General features: G+C 43.7%; 1 protein-coding gene across 19 annotated transcripts in view; it reads right to left on the bottom strand.

The window, feature by feature from the left end:
- PPP2R5C (protein phosphatase 2 regulatory subunit B'gamma) overlaps positions 1-24,610 on the bottom strand; it is a 166,558-nt gene that overhangs the window by 82,802 nt on the left and 59,146 nt on the right. For 2 of the 19 annotated variants that reach the window (XM_034938170.3, XM_014347713.5), the window contains exon 2: positions 12,963-13,066. The exons of the other annotated variants lie outside the window; for them this stretch is intronic. The gene's annotated coding sequence lies outside the window, so the exon portion shown is untranslated. The remainder of the gene's footprint in view (positions 1-12,962; positions 13,067-24,610) is intronic. 19 annotated transcript variants of the gene reach the window in all.

Genomic DNA, 24,610 nt, shown 5'->3' with positions numbered 1-24,610 from the left:
AGATGTAATAAGTTCTTTTCAATTCCATCTTGAAATTGATTCCAGAACCTTCAATATGTTTACCAGCAGACAAAGCAGTGTAGAGGCGTGAAAAAGATACACTGAAAATACACACACATTTTTTTCAGGCCCTTTTTATGTTCTCTACTTCCTTTCTCCATGTCTCAGACAGAGGAGGTTCAAGTGCTTCCTTCTAGACACGAACTCTTGCTGAAACTTGGCTCTTCCTTCAAATGACGTCCAGCCCGGGGATGACAGCAGGGAGGGTCGGTGACAGACACAACCCAATGAGCATGCGGCCTGTGTGCCAGGACCTACCGGGCCCTGTCGTGCTGCCGGAGCTCCAGCCTTGCAGGGGCAGCCGGGGGATCAGGGCCACAGAGCAACACGGGTACCATGTCACGTGCCAGAAACCACGATATCAGGACTGTGTGCACGTGTGTGTCCAATCTCTGGGGAGGTGAGACAGAGAGAAACCAGTGCCAGACCGCTCCGGCCCCTCCCGCAAGCTGCCAGCCTCCTCGAACTTGTCAAATACCCACCGTTCCACTCTCTAAGATTCGAATTAGTTACCTGGTATTGGTATTAACCTACTTTGCGTTCTGGCCTCCACCTCACCTGGCCATCAACTCAAAAAAAAAAAAACAAAAAAACAAAAAACCAAAAAACCAAAAACAGATAATCACTTTAAGATGGATGATGATGAAAATGAGCACTAGCTATCTTTAAGAATGATTGTAGGGGCAAAGGATGAACTGTGCATTGTTGAAGCAGAGGCAATGAATGATGAAGGTAGTCCGATTAAGGTAACACTGATGGCTTTGAAAACATCTGTACAGCCAAGGGCTTCCCTTGGGCTATGAAATACCACCACCTGTGGCGTTGTGGGTGAAGTGTGGTTCAGGGCCCGTGTGTATCAATGGATGGCACTTAGTAGCTGGGGAGGAAGATGCAGAGTCAGAGACAGGAGGATGTGAAACTCTTCAGAATATCTGGAAAGCGATCTCCCCCTGGAGGTGGCAGCAAGGTTCCACAGAAAAAAGTAAAATTTGCTGTTGCTGAAGATGATGATGATGATGATAAGGAAACTGAGGACAAATCTCCAGTGAAGAAATCTATACGAGATACTCTACCCAATCATGCACAACAATCAAACCAGAATGGAAAAGACTCCAAGTCACCAATGTCAAGAAAAGGTCAGGAATCCTTCAAAAAATAGGAAAATACTCCTAAAACACCAGAAGAACCTAGTTCTGCAGAAGACATTAAAGCAAAAATGCAGCCAAGTATAGCAAAAGGTGGTTCTCTTTTCAGAGTGGAAGCCAAGATAATCAATTATGTGAATGGCTTCTGGATGACTGACTAGGGGGCTACTCAAGATCTCTGGCAGGGCAGGAAGTCTCTTTAAGAAAATAAACAGTTAAAAATGTTCCATCTTATTTCATATCTCTAACAGTTGATATCTGGCAGTCCTTTTTGTAATGCAGAATGAGAACCTTCCCTACCATGTTTGATCAATGCTGTCCAGGTTCCATTGTCAAGAATATGTTGTTCCCAAATGCCAGTTTGTTTTAGATAGGGTCTTGCTCTGTCACCCAGGCGGGAGTGCAGTGGTGTGATCACAGCTCACTGTAGCCTCAACTTCCTGGGCTCAAGCGATCCTCCCACCCCAGCCTCCCAAGCAGTTAGAACCACAGGCACATGCCACCACTCCTGGCTAATCTTTTTATTTTTTTGTAGAAGACAGAGTCTTGCTGTGTTGCCCAGGTTGGTCTTGAACTCCTGGGCTCAATCAATCTTTCCCCTCTGGCCTACCAAAGTGCTGGGATTACAGGTGTGAGCCACTGCACCCAGCCCAAAATGCCTGTTTAGTTATTAAAGATGGAACTCCACTCTCTGCTTGGTTTTAAGTACGTATGGAATGTTATGATAGGGCATAGTAGTAGCGGTGATCAGACACGGAAATGGTGGGGAGATAAAAAAAATACATGCGAAATAAAACTCAGTATTTTAATAAAGTAAAAAAAAAAAAAAAAAGAAAAAAGACACATCACTCCCGTCCATGCCCTCCCGAGCTAAGGCTGGTCTACCCATGCCAGGTGTGAGCAGGCACCACGGCCACGCTGCCCTCAGGGGACTGACCACACCTGGGAAGGGCTGGACATAGATGCATGACCTGGAGGATGATTCTGGGATAGAAGCAGGCGGCCCTCAGGTGGTGACTCACAGCTCCCCAGTACACTACCCTCATGCCTGTCACCAGCACACCTGGGTGGGGACCCTGATGAGTGCACGCAGAGCACCCCGGTTGGGGCCGAACCCCAGCTTGCTCCTCACTCCCCTTTCCTCAGGATGCTCCAGTGGCCGCTCACCAGGCAGGAAAGCAAACCAACAAGCAACGTAGCCACTGAGAGCTCACGGGCGCTCCTGCCCTCTCCTCCTGTTTCAGTGGGGACTTGAGGGGGCAGGATGCACCCGGAAACCTTGGCTTTCGACCACTTTCTCAAAGGGCCCATCATATCACACTCCCTAAGTAACACGACTGTAATACGGCTGGCCGGTTATTCAAGAGGTTTACCAGCTAAAAGGTTCATTTTTCCACTGGAGAAGATATGTCACCTAAAGATTTGATATTTTTATTATTCATGGAAATGAGGAACATTCTAGTGTTTGGGTAAGTGTTGAAAGACAGGGGACCCTTCTCTACCCATAAGTCTGCGCTGCCACTGAATTTCTGTTTTCCTGACACAGCAGGGTTTGGTGGGGGGAACCTGCAGGTATAACGAGGGCTCTGGGGGGCCTCCGCGAGGTGGACTCTCCACAGGAGCCGCAAAAGGTGGCACTAGAAATCAGGTGCCAAGAAGCTCCATGGGGAGCTGAGAGCTCAGTGGTCTCTGAAGGAGGAGGCGCTCCCCACCTTCCAGACTAAGCCTAGGGCAGCCTGTGAGGGACTGCACGACTCCAGCCTCCTGGCTGTCCACCTGGCCCTGGAGCCCTGCTCCCTGACCTGGCCCCACTGCCCCAGTTGGCCTCAAAGGGTCCCCTTTGACAGGTGCTCCCCTCCCCTGCCTCCCAGAAGCATGGCCGATCCTCTGCCTTACTCTCTACGGCTTTTGTGTCTGCGACTGGAAGGTTTCACTTCAAAAAGAACACCAACACCACAGTGACTGTGGGCAACCCCCTTTCCTCGCCCCACCTCCTCAGGTGAGGACTGACCGCTCAGCAGGGAGCCTCGCCTCCGGAGGCACAGAGTGAAAGTGTCTGTCTGGACACGGAACGAGCCGGCCCCGTGTCTTTCAATGCGGAAGCTCAGTTGGGTGATCTGAGAGGTGGTGGCATTTGGGGAAACCTCCACAGGCTGTCCTCTAGAGTCTACTTTTCTGTACACAGTACTTCCTAGGACTTGCTCCCTATGGTCCAAGTTTTATAGCTAAACTAAAAACACTCAAGGCACAGCACTCTGAGGCCATTACTAGGCACAGTCGCCCCCTTCATTTCTAACTCTGAATCCTTCATTTAGCAAATATCTGTAAAGCCTCGAAGACAGGAAGCAGCAGTAAAACAAAGGTGTGAAGAACCCAGGCAGAAAGCCCAGTTGGAATCCCAACTCCACCTCTGACTACCTCAGTGACCCTGGGCAGAAAGCGATCTCTTTGGGCCTCAGTTTTCTCAACTGGAAAATGGGAATAATTGTCTTTACTGGGGTTGATGTGAATTAAGAGATGTACAGTGCTTAGAAAAATCCCTGAAATATAGCATGTCCTCAGTAAATGTTGTTTTTGTTTTTTGTTAATGATGTATCAAGTGACTTACCAGCATCTATAACTCAATCTTGTTACTCTCCTGATGGTAACGGAAGCAACTAACGGAAGCAACTAACGGAAGCAACATTTTCATCCTCTCCAGGCATGTCCAAGCAGGCCTCTAATGCACTGCACTCAGCAACTAAATTTGTACCAAATGAAAGGCGGAATCTCAATTTGACAATGTCTGGTTCTGCATAACACAATTATGCATATGCCCTGATAAACAGCACAGCAATAGTGCTTTGCTGTTCTTGATCTTGTAACAGGGCAGTGCAATAGGAACTACTTAAATGTTGGTTGAAAGAGGCTGAATGAACCCCAAATCCAATTACTACAGATGTACCCACTAGGTCATGGGGGAGCCAATCTGTTTGGTGAGTTCACAAACATCTTAGTATTATCAATCTGTGGCATAACTAGATTTGAATGGAAAAATATCCTTAAAGTTTGATAGGTTATAAAAGACCGGTGGAGTGGAGCTTTTTTTTTGGTGGTGGGGGGAGCAGGTGGTGCTGGAAGCTCACATGGGTAAGAAGATAAAAACCAGAAAGCAGCAAGCGGACGAAAAAGGCAAGAGACGCTGCTATTAACTAGCCGTGACCAGCTGCTTGACCTTTTTGGGCCTCAGTTTCTACACCTGAAAAATGAGGTTCTTTCTGACTCTTTTGAGACTATGAGAGAATGCTTCTTTCAGGAACTTGAGTGCCAGCTGCAAATCCCAGAGAGGGGGAAAAAATGAAAATACAACAGGGTCTCTAAACAGGAACAGAGAAGAGAATAATGTGATATGTATGTTTTTTAATCCAGGAAAATAAGGTACAAGGTGGGCACTACAAGAAGGACCATATAAAAACCTATAGATGAAATCTTTCGCTCTGTGTATAGGGACCACTGGTCTTTACATGAAACAACTCAGTATTCAACGGCTAATGTGATATGTAAACATGTATAACTTATTTTTGAAGAATTTTCTTTTCAGAAAAATAATACATGCTCACTGTAAAATAGAAAAAAAAAAAATCCCAACAACACAGGAAAGGCCAACCCAGAGAGAACACTGCTGGCATCTCCGAGTGTGTGCGGACGAGCGCGCCACTGAGAGCCAGGCCTCATGGGCTCCTCTGTTCTCTACCCACACCCCCGTGTCCAGCATGTCTCACATGCCAACAAATAGGTAATGCCATTGTCAACTGTTTGAAATTTCACTGGGCATGTGTGCTACGATTCAATAAATCAAGTCAGGCTTCTCGTGGTGTTCTTTAAAAGCATTACATCACAAATAATGTTTTACTTTATGATTACAGATGGAGGATGGAATACATTTATCTGAGTCTACTCTCTTCTGAAACCTCACTAAAAAGACAGGGAATTTTGTAAAGAGTTTACACTTTCCAGGACATGGGATCACAGGGCCGGAGGGCAGGCAGGGAAGCAGCCAGGCGTGCACTGGTGAAGCCTCACCAGCTCAGGTCAGGGTGTCCACAGGTGCCCGTGGAGTAGGGGCACAGATGGGGAAGAAGAGGACTGGCAGGAAGTCGTCGCAGGCTGTTCTCACAGGCCCTGTGCCACCTGTGGTCACGTAACTTGACTCTGGAAATGAGTGTTCTTTTTTTTTTTTGGACACAGAGTCTTGCTCCGTTGCCTAGGTTGGAGTGCAGTGGTGCGATCTTGGCTTACTGCAACATCCGCCTCCCGGGTTCAAGTGCTTCTCTTGCCTCAGCCTCCTGAGTAGCTGGGATTACAGGCATGTGCCACCACTCCCGGCTAATTTTGTATTTTTAGCAGAAATGGGGTTTCACCATGTTGGCTAGGCTGGTCTCGAACTTCTGACCTCAGATGATCCACCTGCCTCAGCCTCCCAAGTGCTGGGATTACAGGCATGAGCCACCGCACCCGGCCTTTTTTTTTTTTTTTTCTTTTCTAATTTGAGACAGAGTCTTGCTCTGTCGCCCAGGCTGGAGTTCAGTGGTGCAATCTCGGCTCACTGCAACCTCTGCCTCCCAGGTTCAAGTGATTCTCCTGCCTCAGCCTCCCGAGTAGCTGGGATTACAGGCGCCTGCCACCACACCCAGCTAATTTTTGTATTTTTAGTAGAGACGGGGTTTCACCATGTTGGCCAGGCTGGTCTCAAACTCCTGACATCAAGCAATCCGCCTGCCTTGGCCTCCCAGAGTGCTGGGATTACAGGCATGAGCCACCATGCCCAGCCAAAATAGTGAAGATTTATACAACCAAGAAGAAAGGACAACACAACCCTCAAAGGATAGGCTGTGTGCCAGGGGCTGCCTCCTCCTTCCCTGGGGCTCCTCCTTTCTGAGAAGATCATGTGCCTGGGAGGCACAGTGCTTTGCTTTTCACAGCCTCCTGGGGCGAGCGGGACAAGAGGTGAGGCCAGGGCCCTGAAGGTAAAGGAGGGGCTGGGAAGACCGCCTGCTCGTTACAACATATAGAGCATATGAGAGAAATGTGCAGCAAATGTGGCAAAATATTGACAAATGGGTGAAATTTTGATTAAATTCTTTATATCATTCTTGCAACTTTTCCATTCTTTTGAAATTATTTAAGAAAGTTAACAAATAAGCAAACAAACTACAAATCAGGAATGGAAAGTGAATTTTACCAAATGCCATCTTCAGATTCACGAGACGCTTGCATTTACCTGCCTTCGACGATTACTACTTCTTGCACGCTATGATTTCTCTCCTTTTTCCACCACACCGGCTCCAGGTCTACTTGTCTTTACTCTCCCCGCTTCATCGCTGTCTGCCCCCTTCCAAAACCTGCTCTTTGCTTTCATTCTTTCTTTTTCTTAGTTGATTCATTTCTGCTTTTGTCTTTAAAGAACACAGTAATTCTTCAACTTACTTTGGTTCTTTGCTACCTCTTTAGTGTTTAAATCACTTCTTTTGATTCTTATTTAATAACAATCTTTACACATTAACTCTGTAAGCCATTACCTTATCTCATTTTTTCATTAATTTGGAGGCAATGGTGGTTCTGCACATGAGAACATAGCCAAGTCCGACAGCCCAGCCTGAATCTCAGTCTCCCACTTGCCAGCTGTCAATTCTGGGGCAAGTGACTGAGCCTACCCTTCCCATTCCCCCATCTGTGAAATGCGGATGAGGACAGCACCTCCTTCGAACAGGGACTGTGAGGAGTGAGTGACATAATAAATGTACATGCTTAGAATAGTGCTTTCAACATATTTATTAGGATTATTAGCTCTTATTCATTTAACAAGATTTGTTCAGAATCTACTTAGTGCTCGTGTTCTAGAGGTTGGAGATAAAGCTTCCAACAAAGCCCACAGTCCTCGCCTCCATGGAAGTTTTGCTTGAGTGACGAAGCTCTTCTCTGCCCCAAGGGACTCCCAGGGATGCCTGGTTTCCGCCTGTGTGTTTATTTCTATTTTTATTGCATTATAATGTGAGAATAAGGTTTCTAATTATTTCAAATTTTTGGAAATCACATCAGTTTCCTCTGTAAACTAGTATATATTAAGTTTAAAAACTTATACCATGAGGGCCGGGCACGGTGGCTCACGCCTGTAATCCCAGCACTTTGGGAGGCTGAGGCGGGCGGATCACCTGAGATCGGGAGTTCAGGACTAGCCTGACTGACATGGAGAAACCCCGTCTCTACTAAAAAAAATACAAAATGAGCTGGGCGTGGTGGTGCATGACTGTAATCCCAGCTACTTGGGAGGCTGAGGCAGGAGAATCGCTTGAACCCAAGGGGCGGAGGTTGCGGTGAGCCGAGATCGCACCACTGCACTCCAGCCTGGGCAACAAGAGTGAAACTCCATCTCAAAAACAAAACAAAAAACAAAAAAAAACTTATAAGATGAGCATTTGTTTTCCAGCCATCGAACCTGAAAGTCTCTACCGGCTCACAGTAGTAACAACTTATGTCTACCACATGACCTGTGAGGGGCCAAGTCCAGGCGCGTCTCCCACCAGCACTGCACTCACTGATTTTGTCTTTAATCCCCTACAGTTCTCGCTTTATGTGTTTCAATGTTCAATCATTTAGGCCAAATTCATGGTAGTTATATCATCCTATGGACTGTACGCTTTAGCGTGATGAGTAACCCTGTTTGATTATTGTTTTGTCTTCACAATTTAGCTTTGCCCAGCATTGACGTCATGACCCTTGCTTTTCTTCTGCATCTGCCCGACATATACCTTTACTCTCTATTTCTTTTTAATACTCTTTTATATATTACCTATCTCTTCTTAGGATTTAAAGCCAAAGTTAGAAGATCCATGTTTGTTTAATTTGTTACTTAGAGTAACGCATCTATAAAGGTAAATGTAACTGAAATTATAGAAATAATCTTTAAGCTTTGCTAGCCTAGAAAAATGCATGCAACACCCCAGGCATTTAAAGTAGAGATATTATATTTAAAGAAATTTATTTTGTCTAAACAATATTTTGAAAAAGAACTATCTGCAGATCCTGGCATGAGACGTAAGTTTCCAAAATAACAGAATGACTCATTTATAATACAAAACCAGTTACGACAGTGTGTGTGATTCTAGCAGCTCTGATTTTAGGCTAAGGTTGGCAGGTCGGGAGTAGAGGCAGAAGGGCAGGGGAGAAGGCTGGCAGGTCGGGGGTAGAGGAAGAAGGGCAGGGGAGAAGGCTGGCAGCTCCGTCCATGATTTGGGGGCCGCGGGGTTCTCCATGGGTTTGCTCTCCCTGCTGCTCCGTAGGCGGCCACAGCTGAAGGTCAGGGACTTCCAACCTCAGCTCAGCTGAAACCCTGCCCAGCTTCACAGCCTCAACTGCAAAAAAAAAACCTTTCAGCTGCTAGGAAATCTAAGTTTCTTATTTATTGTTGCTTGTGGATTGAGGAATTTCCTTAAGTAATTAAAAAAATTTAATTTCCCATTGTATTTTATCTTACTAGTGTTTCCTACTATTTTCACTTTTAATTCTTTTAAGGAATACTAATAGTTCATCATTATTGGGTATTTTCTACATGCTGGTAATATATTACTGTAACTTTTCCCAGCCCACTAATCCTAGTAAGAACACACAGAGGGGCTACCATCATCCCCATTAGATAGACAAGGACAGAGGTCTACAGAGAGGTTAAGGCGACGCTCAGATGGGACCGTGCTGATGCCTGAGCCCAGGCAGGGCAGCTCGGAGCACCTGGTGATCTGCAAGGGCAAGAGGCACCCCGTGAGGGGACGGCTGTGCAGGCGGGGTGGTCCCACACATGCTATTGGTCCCTTACAGGGAGAAGAGTGGTCTCACCGTTCCTGCTCAAGATGAAGACTGTGTCTGTCCCCCGGGAGACCTCAGATGCCTTAACAAGAATATTACTTCTAAGACCTTTAAATTCCTCAATGGAAAAAGCCTGTGAATTGAAATCAATGGTTCCTAATACAAATTTGACATGGGCCAGGTTTCCCATTAGCCGGCATTACAGATGACAAGTGGGAAGGAGCCCTCTGAACAAACGTCTGGGACACTACCTTAACTGCAAGTCTGACTTGATAACATGATCACCAACCAAATACCTGAATCATCAACATTCCCCTCTACTGAGTTCTCTTGAGCACTCAGCTGACTGTAAACTGTGATCCCAGGTGGAAGTCACTGTGGAGTTTAGGCCACGTCAGTTCCTCGGTGTAATGCACCTCCCAGCTCTGTGCCAACACCCTGCCCTGGGCTTCCCTTATCCCAATTCATTCTGCTCCCCCAGCCACAGGACAGCACCACATCTTTGCTTCCTTGGATGGCCCCAGCTGAGCAGCCCATGCTCCCACCACCATGAGGAGCAGCCCAGTGTCCAGCCTACCAATTCTGGGGTTGCTGGACAGTCGGCTGTGCTGGAATCAGAGACTCCCAGTCCCTGAAGACACAGGCTGCATTTTTTTTTTCCTTACTGTGAACGTGCTTTGAATACACTCCTAAAAAGTAAACAAAACAAAACAAAACACTTCTCCAAGCCACTGGCAAGTAGGCTTGACCCTACCAAGTAAGTGGAGCAAAGCTAAAGTCTGGCCAGACCTTCTAACCTTCCTCTGAGGCTCTGTGGCCACAGGCCCACCAGCAAGCTGGATATAATCAAGTACCAAGTCAATCTCTGAGATTTGAGGACTTTTTCTCACAGCTTTTTGGCAAAGTCATCTTGGGAGAGGAAAGAGTAGAGGTAGTCAATTAGAGAGTTGATTTCTGATTTTCCCAGCATGTAATAAAGATCCCCTCCTCTCATCCCCATCCAGACTCCTGATAACCAAATTATTATCTTAATAAATCCTCAGTATGAATGTCCCCAAGCAACTTGACAGGCCTGGGGCTTTAAGCATGCATTCTATGACCTCATAATTTAAAGAGATTTGGAGGCCAGGGCTGGCAACGCACCAGTGAAGTTTCACCCACCAGACACTGAATCTGGGAGGAGAATTTCTCCTTGAGCCATTTCTGCTGGAACAGCTGCCTCATCACAAGAGGAAAATGCCTCCTTAGATTAACTTGCTGGTGGCCTTGTGAGATACCTCAGCAGCCGTACTGAGACGCCACATCAAGGGACCATCTTTAGTTCCATTTTTTGAGAAGACTTTTTCTTTGGCTTGAAGAGGGTCCCCCTGAAGCTGACCCTCAGTGCTGCCGTCACTGCTGCAACCTCAGCACCTCCATGGCCTGCATGTGCAGACAGGAGAACCGGACCAGGTCAAGGTCCCACCAGTTCTGCAGACAAGGGTCTGGAGTCCAAGTAACCACACAGCACACCCTGCTCAAATTCTCAGGGTGACTCTTCACATGGGATATAATCAGTCTTGAATGGATCACATTTGCCACCCAGAGGAAGAGACAATGTCAAAACTTTGATTCAGGCCGGGTGTGGTGGCTGACGCTTGTAATCCCAGCACTTTGGGAGGGTGAGGCAGGTGGATCACTTGAGGTCAGGAGTTTTGAGACCAGCCTGGCCAACACGGTGAAACCCCATCTCTACAAAAATATAAAAATTAGCCGAGCGTGGTGGCAGGTGGCGGGTGCCTGTAGTCCCAGCTACATGGGAGGCTGTGGCAGGAGAATCACTTGAACCCTGGAGGCAGAGGTTGCAGTGAGCTGAGATCGCGCCACTGCACTCCAGCCTGGGTGACAGAGCGAGACTCCGTCTTAAAAACAAAAAATGCCAAAAAAACCCTTTGACTGAATAAAGCTGGGAAGTGAAAACCCCTAGTCATGTTAGGGAATTTCACATGGCCTGTTACCATAATGCCTTGAGAAAACAGTTTTGGAACAGTGAACTGACTCAGCAATTCATCTGGCTGGGGGTGGTGGAACTCAAGTTTAGGTCCATGTGCTGCTCCCTCATACTGTGTCCTCTCAATGAAATGCATCCTTTACAAAATCGCAAGGGGGTGTGTCTTTGGGGCCAGACAATGAGAGCAAAAAATGAAGGGAAAATTAAGAACAACGGTTTACCCAAAGTGGTGGTTTCTGAAGAATGATCAAACCATATAATTAAGCCAATCATTTTAGTAACTGTGTGATCCTCTAACAACTTCTGCCAAACTTGGAGAGTCTAGGAATCTTTGGTAACACTATCTTCTTCAAACATTTGACCAATCAGAGCTGGCCAAGACATATCAGGCAAGACTCCTCATTACCAGAATGGCTGGGAAGCTCCACCTCGAATTAAAACCCTGACACCGGCCATGTGAACAGCAGCACCAGTGGCCTCTGGCCACGGCTGGCCGAGGGGCGGACCTAGGCGCCCATGTTTTTCCTGGACCACACTCCAGGGTGGCTTGGCGTGAGAGTAAACAACTTGATCAAGGACAAAGTTTTGACCAAGTCAAAGTTTTCCTCCTGAAAACTGAAGCTACCGATGACTTCTCACTAGACGGAACATGGGAAGAATCAGGCAGATCTAATCACTGCCAGTGTGGACATGATTGATTCCAGTACGTTTCAGATGCTGTGCCTAGTGTTCACACCGCAACCTCTCTGACTATCCACAACTGTCCTGTGAGAGAGAAACTGTTACCACTCCCATTTTCCAAATGAAGAACAGCCACTCAACAGTTCAATACTTGCTGGAGGTCCCACAACTGCTAACTGTATTATGTTACTGAGTAAATGCAGGAGAGCATGCAGAGAAATTACATGGTAAAGCGCGGGGAAGAAGGGGCATGACACGCAAAGACTGGGAGTGGCGGGGTGGATGAGGACACAGAGGGGTCACTCACGCTGCTGGAGTCTGGACCCTTCTGGCTCCACAGTCCAGCTCCACCCTGCTCCTCTGTGTGGAGTCCCTCTGTGACTGTGCCTTAAAAACACTTGTCTTCATCTATGCAAGCCCAAGTGTGTCTCCACTGCTTGTAACCCAAGAAAGAGATGGGAAGGTGTCTTCGGAACAGATTCCCCAGGTGGAACCCAGAGTCGCCCACCCTGGGGTTTCCCGTACTTCAGTCCTGCATGAACACCTTCAAGATCGTCACAAATCTGTGTACAGTCAGGCTCTTATTTACTTGGTATTTTGCTTTAAATGGATACACTTTTTACTAAGCCCTGTCCTAAGCAATAATAACCCAAGAAACCATGGATTTGATGTGCTAATTATATATTTTCACATTCATCAATATATAATTATTAAAGTAAAATAATACTCAACTCTGAATCACTTAAAATAACTGCCGTTAGCAGTGGTGTGCACTTGCCACACTTGGAGGAATCCTGGGCTATCTATCCCACAGTACAAAGAAAGAAGATAACAAGAAATCCTCTATTTGGCCTACACTGTAGATTTCTATGTTGACTATTATTGCTGAACAAATCTCCAATGATTACCTGAATGAGGAGCAAGAAAATCACTTTACCTCTGTTGTTCTGTTCTGCTCCTTTTCATTATGAGGACATACAGACCGCTTGCTCTCAGCCTTTGCTGATCCCCTGCTAGTCTTTGGTTCTACAAATGCAATACTATTTAGAAGCTCAGGGTTAGAATCTGTCCATGGTTCCAAGGCTATCCATGGGTTCTTTTTTAAGTTTTGCCTTCAAAGCTGTATCATAATATTGCTGCTTAAATAAGAATGTCTTTGGACAAGTTAAACTCAACTTTAAAGCCAATGTAAGTAACAGACTACAGTGGTCCATGTTGGGGATTGCTTCTAGGACCAGCACGCTTACCCAAATCCACGCATATTCAAGTCCCACAGTCGGCCCGCAGAACCCGTGCGTATGGAAAGTTGGCCCTCTGTATACATAGGTCTCGAATCTTGTGCATTTGCAATCTGCATTTGGTTGAAAAAAATCCACATATAAGTGGAACTGTGCAGTTCAAACTTGTGACGTTCAAGGGTCAACTGTAATTCTTGTACTTATTTAAGGAATGTACTATGATAAGGAGTTGTGTCCCATCTTACAACTCAGGATGATAAGCATCTTCCTTTATGCATCTGCAATGGTTTTAGTACCACAAACTGGAAGGAAGCTTAAAAAGATGCTATGCCCACTGGCCCATTAGTAGCGTAAAAAAAATTTCTGAAACTGTTGAATAGCTCCATTCAAAAGCTGAACTGGTCCTCCTAACTGGTTTCTAGTTATTTTGTTTCCTTTAATAGCCTGTTGCACATGTTTTAATAGTTTAAGCCTTATCAAATTCTTTTCTGGATGTAGCCAAAAATAAACATAATGTCATATATAAATATAAGCATGTTTTATACATTAAGATATCCATGCCAACATATCACAGATAACATATTAAGAAGGGTCATATTTCATTTATGGTAAAACAAGTGCAAATAAAAAAATAAACAAAACTCAGCACACCTCTTTTCTCCCCAGGTGTGGAGTGAGGTGCCCTTCTGCTGGGCTCTGTTAATGTCCCCATGTAGCTGCCAGCCCTGCACATGCCACACGATGTTGTCATTTGCACATGGGTTGTTAGTCTATAATTTTCCACCAGCTGTAACAGGATCAGACACAAAAGTGCTCGGAAGTATTTGCTGAATGAAGAAACTTACAATAAAGCCCCAATACCTGCAAATGCTGCCGTGACGGTAACTTACTTATCACTCTAACTGAAGGCAATCTTTGCATCCTCTCACCCCCCTAGCGACACTTCCATTTTACTTTAAATTATACATATTTGTGTTCTCTTAGACTGCAAGCTCCCTGAGGGCTGGCAGACTCTATTGCTGCTTCTCTGTATTCCTTGCTGGATGAAACTGAATTTTCTATTTACATCTTTAAACCCCAGTATCTTATATTTGACCCAACTTAACAGAAGCTGCAGGTTTCTTTTAATGGAATGACATGTTTATATTAATTGTAACTAAGTACCACTGCTAGAGTGGTACTTAAAATGATCCAGATACACTTCAGGATGAGTGTTTAGAGCAGAGTCAGAAGCCCGCCTCAGGATTCATTCAGGTGCAGGCTGTGGACCTGCTGTCCAAAGCACGTCCAATCCGGGGCCCCACCTCGGGTGAATTTTCTGTTGCTCTGATTTATGCTGATTTGGGCCAACACTTGGCTGTCCTCAGCCTCAAAGCAGGACTGAATCGGGTCACAACCACCAAGGGCACAATGTAGCATTTGTTTACAGTTCTGAATGGATCATCCTTTGTTAATGTAAGTGAAACTCTGTGTCTTGTCTGGAGACAGCAGTGTAGAGTTCCCAAGTTCTACTTGTGATAATCAAAGGTTTCAGTGAAATAAAACTTCATACGGGCTGTAAAACATGAGTTGGTAACAGGAACCCGAATTAATGAACTTGGAAATTCTCACTCTCCTATGGATTAGAACATATTTGTCTTGAAAAATGAATGGGAGAACAATTTGGCATTTCTAGGAATTATTTAGATCTACCTTGAATATAGATGCTTTTCTTTACAAAATGGTATTGTACACACTCTGAGGGTTCAGAAAATACCATTCATGTCCTAATCTCATTTCTGGCTCTTACTAGGCAAGAAAGCTAAGCAACAACTTGGGTCACAGAGGACCAAATAGAAACAAGTTTAAAAAAAAATTTTTTTTTGCCACTATGGACACTAAAACCAGTGTTCGGTCCCTAGGAGTAACATTTCAATACTGCGAAAAAAGAAAAATACGACAGCGACAGAACAACCAAAGTGAGACTAAGCAGCACCTTTGAAGACACTCAATTTGAAGGCACTGCGTAAGGATGAGCTGGGGGCAGGAAGGCCACCATGTGGAGCTGGATGTCTGATTGGGGGCACCTCATGTTGCCTGCTCCCGCTGTAATCAAGGTCCATGCATGGAAAACTGTCTAAACACTGACCAAACACACACACAAACACAGAGGCAAGGTTAAGAGGAAAAATCGTCTTCCTCAAAAAAATATCCAGCCTTATGGAATATTACAAGAAGTCTCGATGCTCAGTTAAAAGTAAAGCATGATCAGTGTTTTAACTGAAGTTAAGGCAACAAGCTCAATTACTTCAGGAAACTAAGAAACCTGTGTTCAGGCTGTCCAGAACCCCAAGTCCAGGTGGGGCCCCTAGCCCAGCACTTCCCTGATGTAGGTTCCTTCTGCTTGGCCTTCTTGCCTGGTAAGACCTATAAATGAAATCAGGAAATGAACGGTAGCTGGAGATTGAAGAAGGAAGCAGGAGAGGGAGAGAAAAGAGTTAAAAAGATGTTGTACTCAGAACTCATAGTAAGGATTCTTACAAACTTAAACATAATACAGGGTGCTTTTTCTTTTCTCTTCCTTTCCTTTCTCTTTCTTGGAGGAATGGAGAAGGGGAAGGCAAGCCCCATGCTCCTATTTCAAGGTTAGAACCCCACAGAGAGAACCCCACTAACTTCAGCCTGTGTTGACCAGAGTTCCACTAAATACCAGGAACACGCCAACCGGACTCAGCAATAAAAGAAACACGATTCAGATTTATCCTGAGGATATTTTCACGACTTCAACTTTCCACTGTGAAAAGTTGGAAAACATAGTTTCTGAGGTAAGAAAAAGAATATCTTTTGAGGCTGGGCACGGTGGCTCGTGCCTGTACTCTCAGCACTTTGAGAAGCCGAGGCCGGTGGATCACTTGAGGCCAGGAATTTGAGAACAGCCTGGCCAGCATAGTGAAACCCCGTCTCTATTAAAAATACAAAAAATTAACCAGGCATGGTAGCACACGCCTGTAGTCTCAGCTGCTCGGGAGGCTGAGGTAAGAGAATTGCTTGAACCCAGGAGGCGGAGGTTGCAGTGAGCCGAGATCGTGTCACTGTACTCCAGCCTTCCGGGAGGCAGAATGAGACACTGTCTAAAAAAAAAAAGAGTATCTGTGAATTTCAGTTAAGTGTTAATTAAGTCTTTCTGTTTGTCCCAAAGCAGAAAGTTTATTTACCTAATCAGCTTCTAATGATCATACTTAGAAACAGAAATTAATAATAGGTATGTTCTTTGTGTATATGTATTTGTGTGTGTGTACAAGCATACAGAGTATCCTTGCCTTGATGTATATCCTCTGAATACAACACTCCCCCTACACCTTCCAGTCTTCTTATATATCATTATATCACTGAATAAAATGGGCTTTTCAAAAAAATGGAAAATTCATGTAACATACAATGAACCACTTCAAGTCCACTTCAGGGGCATTTAGTGCATTTACGATGTTGTGCAATCAGCCCTCTGTCGAGTTTCAAACCTTTTTCATGATCCTAAAAGAACTCCCCATCCCTGTAAGTAATTACTCCCCCTTCCTCCCTCCCCCCAGCCCCTGGCAACCTCTAATCTGCTTTCTGTCTCTATGGATTTGCCTATTCTGGACATTTTATATGAAAAGAATAAAAAAATGGGCTTTCAGGTTACATAAATCATTTGCAATATTATGTGGTAACTACAAATGTAAACAAGGTAAAAATCTGGGATTTGTGGTCTAAACTGAAATTGTAGAGTTAGAATTTCACAGACTAGGAACATTTCATAAAGAATCCTGAGGACTGACACTGGGCTATCATCCTAACATACAAATAAGATCAGTTAAAAAAACGATCCTACAAAAAAGACATTTTAATACCCAAAAAGACAGTATCTCACTTCCAATATGAGGTTATAGGGAACAAGAAGACAATTTCAGAATAAAAGATAGTCCTGTACATGGAATAAATTTAGCTTAATGGAAAACTCACATGACATCACCCTTATTTTCGCCTTTGACAGGTAAGTCCTGTCAAAGAGCAGCACAGGTGTCTGGGGTGCCCTCCTTAGCACACCTGAGCCTGCACTTATGGCCGAGAACTGATTTCCCAAAACGAGATAATTTAGGAAAATAATGGATTTCATCCTGTAAAAGTTCAATCTTTTTGACGACCAAAATCGACAAGATCCAAATCTATTTTAAGCATCAGCAGGAAATGATAGAAGCTTCGCGAGAGAAAGCAACAGCTCTGAGTCAGGTGAGGCCATCTTGCCCAGTGCAGATGGCAGGAGATCAGTGTTGTCTCTGCCCTTTAGTTCTCCTCTGCTGGCTGTGGTCTGGAGAGGTCAGAGGGCAGACAGTTAAGGAAACAAGATTTATAAATCTAAGAACTCCAGCAGGCAGGTTTCTCCCTAACTTGGCCTTTTATGCTGGGGTATGCATTCTGGAGAGTGCATAAAGCCACAGGATAAATGATAAACACAATATACATCCTAGAATATCAGTTTTCCATGCAGTTGAAAAATGTTAAACAAGGCTGGGTGTAGTGGCTCAAGCCTGTAATCCCAGCACTTTGGGAGGTCAAGGCGGGCAGATCACTTCAGGTCAGGAGTTTGAGACCAACCTGGCCAAGATGGTGGAACGCTGTGTCTACTAAAAATACAAAAATTAGCAGGGTGTGGTGGCACACACCTGTAATCCTAGATACTCGGGAGGCTGAGACACAAGAATCGCTTGAACCTGGGAGGCAGAGGCTGCAGTGAGCCGAGATCACTCCACTGCACTCCAGCCTGGGCGACAGAGCAAGACTCTGTCTCAAAAAAAAAAAAAAAAAAAAAAAAAGTTAAACATTTTTACACTTAAGTATAATAATCATGAAACAGAATACTAAATTCAAATAGCTTTTTACAATACAACCAGGGATTTCAGAAACTTAAACATTTTAGGGGTTCTTTATGGACCATTTCAGACTAAGTGCCCAGATGCCCACAGGTTCTCTGCTCACAGTCAGAGCAGCTACTGGGCAGATTCCAGGGAGCACTGTCCTAGTCCTAGTCTAACTGATTCTAACCCAGGAAAGGCTACAGAATTAGAAGAAAGAGACAAGGAACATTGCTAAGCTGATCCTAAAATTCATATGGAAACACACATATCATTACACCATTGAATAAAATGGACCCAATATACCAAAAGGGACCCAAAATACCAAAACAATTTTGAAAAAAAGAACAAAGTAGGAGAGTTCACACTTCCTGATTTTAAAGCTTACAACAGAGCTACGGAAATCAAGACAGTGTGGTACAGACATAAGGACAGACATACAGACCAATGGAATAGAGAATCCAGAAATAAACCTGCTTATTTATGGTCCATTGATTTTCAACAAGTGTGCCAAATCCATTCAATGGGGGAAATAATTGTTTTTTCAACAAACGGTTCTGGGAAAACTGGATATTCACATGCAAATAAAGGAAGTTGGACCCTTACCTCACACCCTATATAAAAACTAACATGAAATGGAACAAAGACCAAAATGTAAGAGAACTCATATTAAAAAACTCTTAGAAGAATGTGTAAGAGTAAGTCTGGATTCAACAATGGTTTCATAGCTATGACACCATAAGCATAGGAGACAGAAAACAAGATAAACTGGTCTCCCTCTAAATTAAAAACGTGTGCTGCAAATGATACCATCAGGACAGTGAAAAAGACAACCCACAGTATGAGAAAAATATCTGCAAAACATATATATGATAAAGGCTTGGTTCTCGGAGTACATAAAGACTTTGCTGTGACAGCTGTGATAGCCACATCTGACCACGCCCTCTGGGCCACCTCCTATTCTCACTGATCCTTGGTCAGTTCCCTCTTCATTCTTCATGCTTGTCACTTATTGTTCCCCCTCAATTCTCTAGAGGCCTCCTCTCTTGGACTACCAGAAAAACCAAAGCCATGAGGTCCTACCTTCCCCAACTTCCTTCTTAAATTTCCCTTCCTGCCCCAGAAGTTTCTGATAATCCCCTCTGCTGAAGATAACATTGAACATTTTGGTTTTCAGCAGATCTGGTTTTGACAGCTTTACCATTCACCTACAAAAACTGAACAGGCTAACTACACAGTGAGAATATCTGAAATACAACAAAACTGGTTCATTCAACTAAATGAAATGCCAACATGAAAGTTCAGTGAAACCCGAATGATGGAATTGGAGTGACACCCTGGCTAGGAGGTGGAGTGGTGACTAACCTGCACAGTTCCGCCTGCATGCTGTGTTCTGTTGCCCTCACCGATGAGCGTGTGCACCCCAAATAGGCTGGGCAAAAGCTGGGAGCGTGCACTCTACGATAAGGACTAGGAAAGCTACCTTTTGGCCAAGTCTCAAATCTTAAACCCATGATCTTGGCCTTTCAAAACTGTTCTAGCCAGTTAAGTGGCTAAAATCATAGCAGGAACTTCTAAGACACAGAAAGATAGCAATGCCCGGATTCCATTATCAGTATATGTCTCCCACTTTTAATGCTATGCCTTCTTTACATTTTTTTAATAAGTAATACATTCATCAATACACACACACACACACACACACACACACACACACACACACACACACAGTGAAAACCCTCTTATCCTATCCGTCTGCCAAAAGTATCACTTTCAGTTTCTTCCGTATCTCTTGAGTTTCATCCTGGAACCAAAACAAATTTATTCTTAGCCCAACTTCCCCTTGTGTAGTGACGAAGATGGCGCAAGACGCCACTGCTACGTCTTGCCTTCCACTTAACTGCTCTCTGCTGCTCTCCTTTCATCAGTCATAAAGGGATGCTACTTACACCCTTTTGACATACACCCTTTTCCAGGAATTTTCTCACCACAGTGCGACAACCACCCCCAACACATACCCCAGCAGGCTGAATCATCCCATCTTCCCAACTGCATCCCAGGACCACCAATTAGTTCATTAAACTTCAGCTAACACATTGCTTCTCCTGGGAGGCCTTGCTGGGCCCCACAGGGCCTGCTCCCTCCTCCTGAAGCCAGCACAGACACGCACCCACAGCACCTATAACACGACCAGTTCTTAGCACTAAGCACAGAGCCAACCACCAAGTGGGTGATTTCTAAATATTAGTGAGTGAGTGAAATACAGCTTTAGGTGGACATAGGGCAGAAAGTCAAAACTAAATTCGTTCTCTTCTGTGTTAGGTATCATGTTGTCCTTCCATTTGAAATGAACTCAGAAATTTTTTCGTCTTAATTTTAACCTTGTTTGGCACAACAAAGGACACAGGGTTACCAACACTTAAATTAGCAACAGCACATACGCTGAATCAAAAGCAAAGAATGAGGAAGGAAATCTTTGCAGAGGTTTATTAAAATCAGGAACATGCGTGCATAGGTTTTTTTCACTACATTGTAAACATCACCTCAATTGTACACATCAAGAAATATTTCTTGATGCTTTCCTACTGTTTCCCTGTAGACAAATGTCTACACTAAAACAGAGCCAGTTTTCAGATGAATACCTCTCTCTCCTACCCCGCAAGAACTTCATGCTATATTACGAATAAAAAGAATATATCTAATTTTGTACTAAATCCTAAGAATTACTCATTAAGAATCTTTACCAATAGTAAGTTTACGTTTAGCACGAAAATACTCTTGCCAGCTATGTCTAAAATGCAGCTTGAACATGAATCTCTCGGGATGTGCGAGCTCCTAAAATCAAGTGGAAAGTCAGTCCTGGAGTCTGTTTCTTCAACAGGAGCTCTGGGGCTGTGCCACGGAACAAGTGGGCACTGTGCCTAGTGAGACAATATAAGGCTCAGATAAGTTAATTTCATCCATAACCACAAACCCTAAAAGTACAGCCTTACCTTCGTGACCCAGAATCTGCATCTCTTGTTTTTCTAGATGACACCATAAGATCAACTAACCTGGTTTCAGCTGCACTGCACTCTACACCACTGTAAAAAGCTGAGAGCAGAAAGTACCGTGTAGATAGATCCCTGTGATAAAGAAACCTGCAAGAGCAGGCTCAGTGCATGCTCAGAGAGGGGTGAGCCCAGAACCGTGAGTCAGAAAACCCAAGTGCTGGTCCGGTATCTGGTCTCTGTCACCAGCTCCTTCTTGGACCTCAGACAAGTTGGAGAACCTCTCTGCTTCAGTTTCCACCACTGTCAAAGTAGGACTAATCATACTTGTTTACTCCCTCACAGGAAAGAGGGCGACGGTTAATGAACCCTTTTGCGAGGAGCTTTGAAGATGAAAAAGGTTCCAGGGTGCTAATGACAAACAATAACAGCCTCTCTATTCTCATTTGGGTATCTATCATGCTGTGGGGGAGAGGGTACCGAATTACTCCGAGTAAACTGGTCTTCTAGGATTCTTGTTCTTAGGGCTAAACTATTTTGAAAAACCCTAGAAGAGATGAATGACGGCAATGCTTGGAATACCGGATAATACAAAAGAAATCAAACATTGGCGGCTGATGCTTTAACTTCACTGCTCTGAACTGCTCGGCCGGGGTTCTGCAGCACTGCTTGCTGGCATAAATATTTACATCGGCAGCGTGTCTTAGTTACTATGGATGCCATAGCTAAGGCTATTAGCTTGGCTGATAAGTCCCCATTTCCTGCCAAAGAACTCTTTACCAAACATGCTTCTTAAACTTTGCTTTATTTTTAATAAACATTTAAACGTCAAGTAGTGTTCAAAATCGTTTTAGGGGTTCCAAGTTTAGTTTACATTTCACTTAAAGGCTCTCCTCCTTTTTACAAATAAAGGGTGAAAAGGCTCAAATAAGCAAATATCTCAGCCCATATGTTACACTATACAAGGCTATAAGACTGAACTGGTTTTTGTAAGTTGATGTTTGGTTTTACATAAACACATGTGTGCATATACACGCACGGCCCACCAAAAGATATTTTTCCAATCTATGTAGGCAGTATAATTTATGTTCATTTAATTGGATAATAATTCCAACTCACACAAAAATGTGAAAATTCAAGATTAATATTTGGAAAGTTAACATTTACATGATGCATAAGATTTAGAAGTAAAAAAATGCAGAATTCATATCACTGATATTAGACTATTTGAATGAGAAAAGTCAGTCCCCAGAAGTTTACATGTCTTCAAAAGGCCAGTTTCAATACCTGATAGCCTCAGCCAGGATTTAAATGAGAAAATAAGAATGGGGTTCTTAAGGGAAGGAAGTCGGGAAGAGAGGAAGAATAAGTAAAAAAATTTCCCAAAATCACAACTTTAACTTTGGCTTAAATTTAAATGTTGTTTAAGAGTAAGTCATAAAAACACTTATCAACATAACATCATTTGTGACTGTGTAAAAAGAAAAAGTATCTGAATTGATTAGATTCTTTTAAAAAACCCTACCCATTGGATAGTCATTTAAGTTTTCTCCTGGCAGAGCATTTCTCTTAACTAAGAATAATATAAAAGGAGAAATGTGTTCATTCTCGTTTGTGTTTTTCTCTTTGGGGGATTAGATTGGAACGCCAATCACAGAATTCTTCCAACTCCCTCTAAAATAAGTAATTTAATCAGATGCATTTTTAATGTGACTTATTTGGAGATTCAGGAAAGTAAGGTGACTTAATCAAGAAGCTCAGTAACTAGTGACACTATTAGGCCTTAACCCTGGCTCTGATAGTGCCAGATTCCTGTATGATTTGATGTAATAATTTGGCAAGGGATGTGTGTGTGTGGGGGGGGGGGCGGGGGGGGTGGTGGTGGGGGTCACTACATTAATAAGACCTCAACGTTTTCAACATCTAGTAAAATACTCTTAAAAGCATCAATGATGTTCTCTAAAGGGAAACATCTCCTCAGGACCAGGTCCAAGAATTGAGAAACAAAATTCCACATTTCCAGCAGCTTGGTGAAGCATAAGTGACCTCTGTTCTAAAATCAGACAACATGGTTTCACTCTGGCCCGGTCATCACACCTGTAAAATTAGCCTGGAGCACCTATGCACAGGCTGCGGGGGCTGAGTGTCTGTGACAGCTCCACCTTCCACTTGCCGCCGCCTCCTAGATGCCTAGTCTGAAAGTTTGAGCCAAATTCACAGAAAAACATGCGAGACCACATTAAGCATTTACGTAACGTATGTATACACAGTACAATACAGGATAATATGACGTAACACCAACTCAGAGCCTTATGAACCGAGGGCGCTACCAAGATCCTAAAAACGTATAAAAGGTTTTTGTTACTAAAACTGCTCTCATGTCAATTTTTTAAAGAAATGAAACAAAAAATGCTATATACTCTGTGAATAAATACATATTTATATTATTTATGTGGATAAATACACACACACACACACACACACACACACACACACACACACACACACACCCCACAGGGAGAAAATGGTCTGGAATGACACACAGCAAACTCCAGGCAGCAGTCACTTTGAGATGTGGGGATGGTAGACCAATCTCAGGGGATAAGGTTAGGGAAAATTTCAGTTTTATTTGCAATGAAGAAAAAATGTAAATGGGGCTGTATTCACATATTAATTGATTGCTTGAAAATGGCTTTTAAAAAAAGATTTGAAAAACAGAAGAAAACTGACCAAGGCAGGAGGAAGGCTCAGGGTTAGGTGGGCTCCGGATGCTCTCAGCTCTCATGGTCCCAGAGACCAGTTTAGATGATTCTGCTGACTACTTAATTTTTTTTTTTTTTTTTTTTAGAGAAAAGAGGGAAAAAACCAAGGAGGCTTGGTAAAAACAGGGTCAGGGTCACATCCAGCCCATTCGAGAAAAATTTCCAAGTCCAAGTGTTTTTCATTTTTTTGGTGTCAAGACCTATTTACATTCTTAGAAAGTATGGATAACCCTAAAGAGCTCTGATTATGGGGGTTATATCCATTGATACTGACCATACTTGAAAATTTTAAAAATATTTACTTATTCATTTAAATTAGCAATAGGTTCACTTCATGTTAAGTAATATTTTATGAAAATAACCTTATTTTCAAAAAGAAACCAGCGAGAAAACGGCCCTGTTGTACATTTTTGCATGTATCTTCAATACTCAACAGAAGACAGGCGGATCTGCCGACGTGCTTCTGTGTTCAACTTGCTGTGATATGCTATTCTGGTTCAAGTATATGTAAAGAAACACCCCAGGCTCAGACAGACATGTCTGGTGGGAAAAGGGAGGTTTCAATGCTTCTCAAAAAATTGCCGATGTTCTTCTTTGCCTACGCTAAAATTCAACAAGTGATAGTTCCTTAAAGATTAGTTGCAATGAGGAATCTGAAACCATGTTGATGAACCTGTCAGTTACATGAACACCCGGCAGTGTGTCTTACACTCTGGTGGCTCTTCACCCACGCTTGTTTGTAGCATCGTTCGTTGGTCACTGAGAACACACTGCTGCATGTGGTGTGTGACCTTCCACCGTATACATCAAGAAACCCCACTTGCTAATGTCACCACCCCTCTCAGCAGAAGAGTCTGTGGCACTGGGAGCTGCCACATTTACACTGGCAGATAAAAGTTCTCCAAAGTTCAAATTTTTCTTGAAAGCTCAAATCTTATCATGGGCCAAAAACAGTGTCGCAGTTGTTTTCCCCTGAATTGATAAGCTCACTTCATAGATTTTCTAGAAAATATCAGCCAAATATTTAAGTCTTA

This window comes from Pan paniscus, chromosome 15 (genome assembly GCF_029289425.2).
Source record: "Pan paniscus chromosome 15, NHGRI_mPanPan1-v2.0_pri, whole genome shotgun sequence".
Lineage (NCBI taxonomy): Eukaryota > Metazoa > Chordata > Mammalia > Primates > Hominidae > Pan > Pan paniscus.
This window is presented reverse-complemented; position numbering and strand designations above follow the sequence as displayed.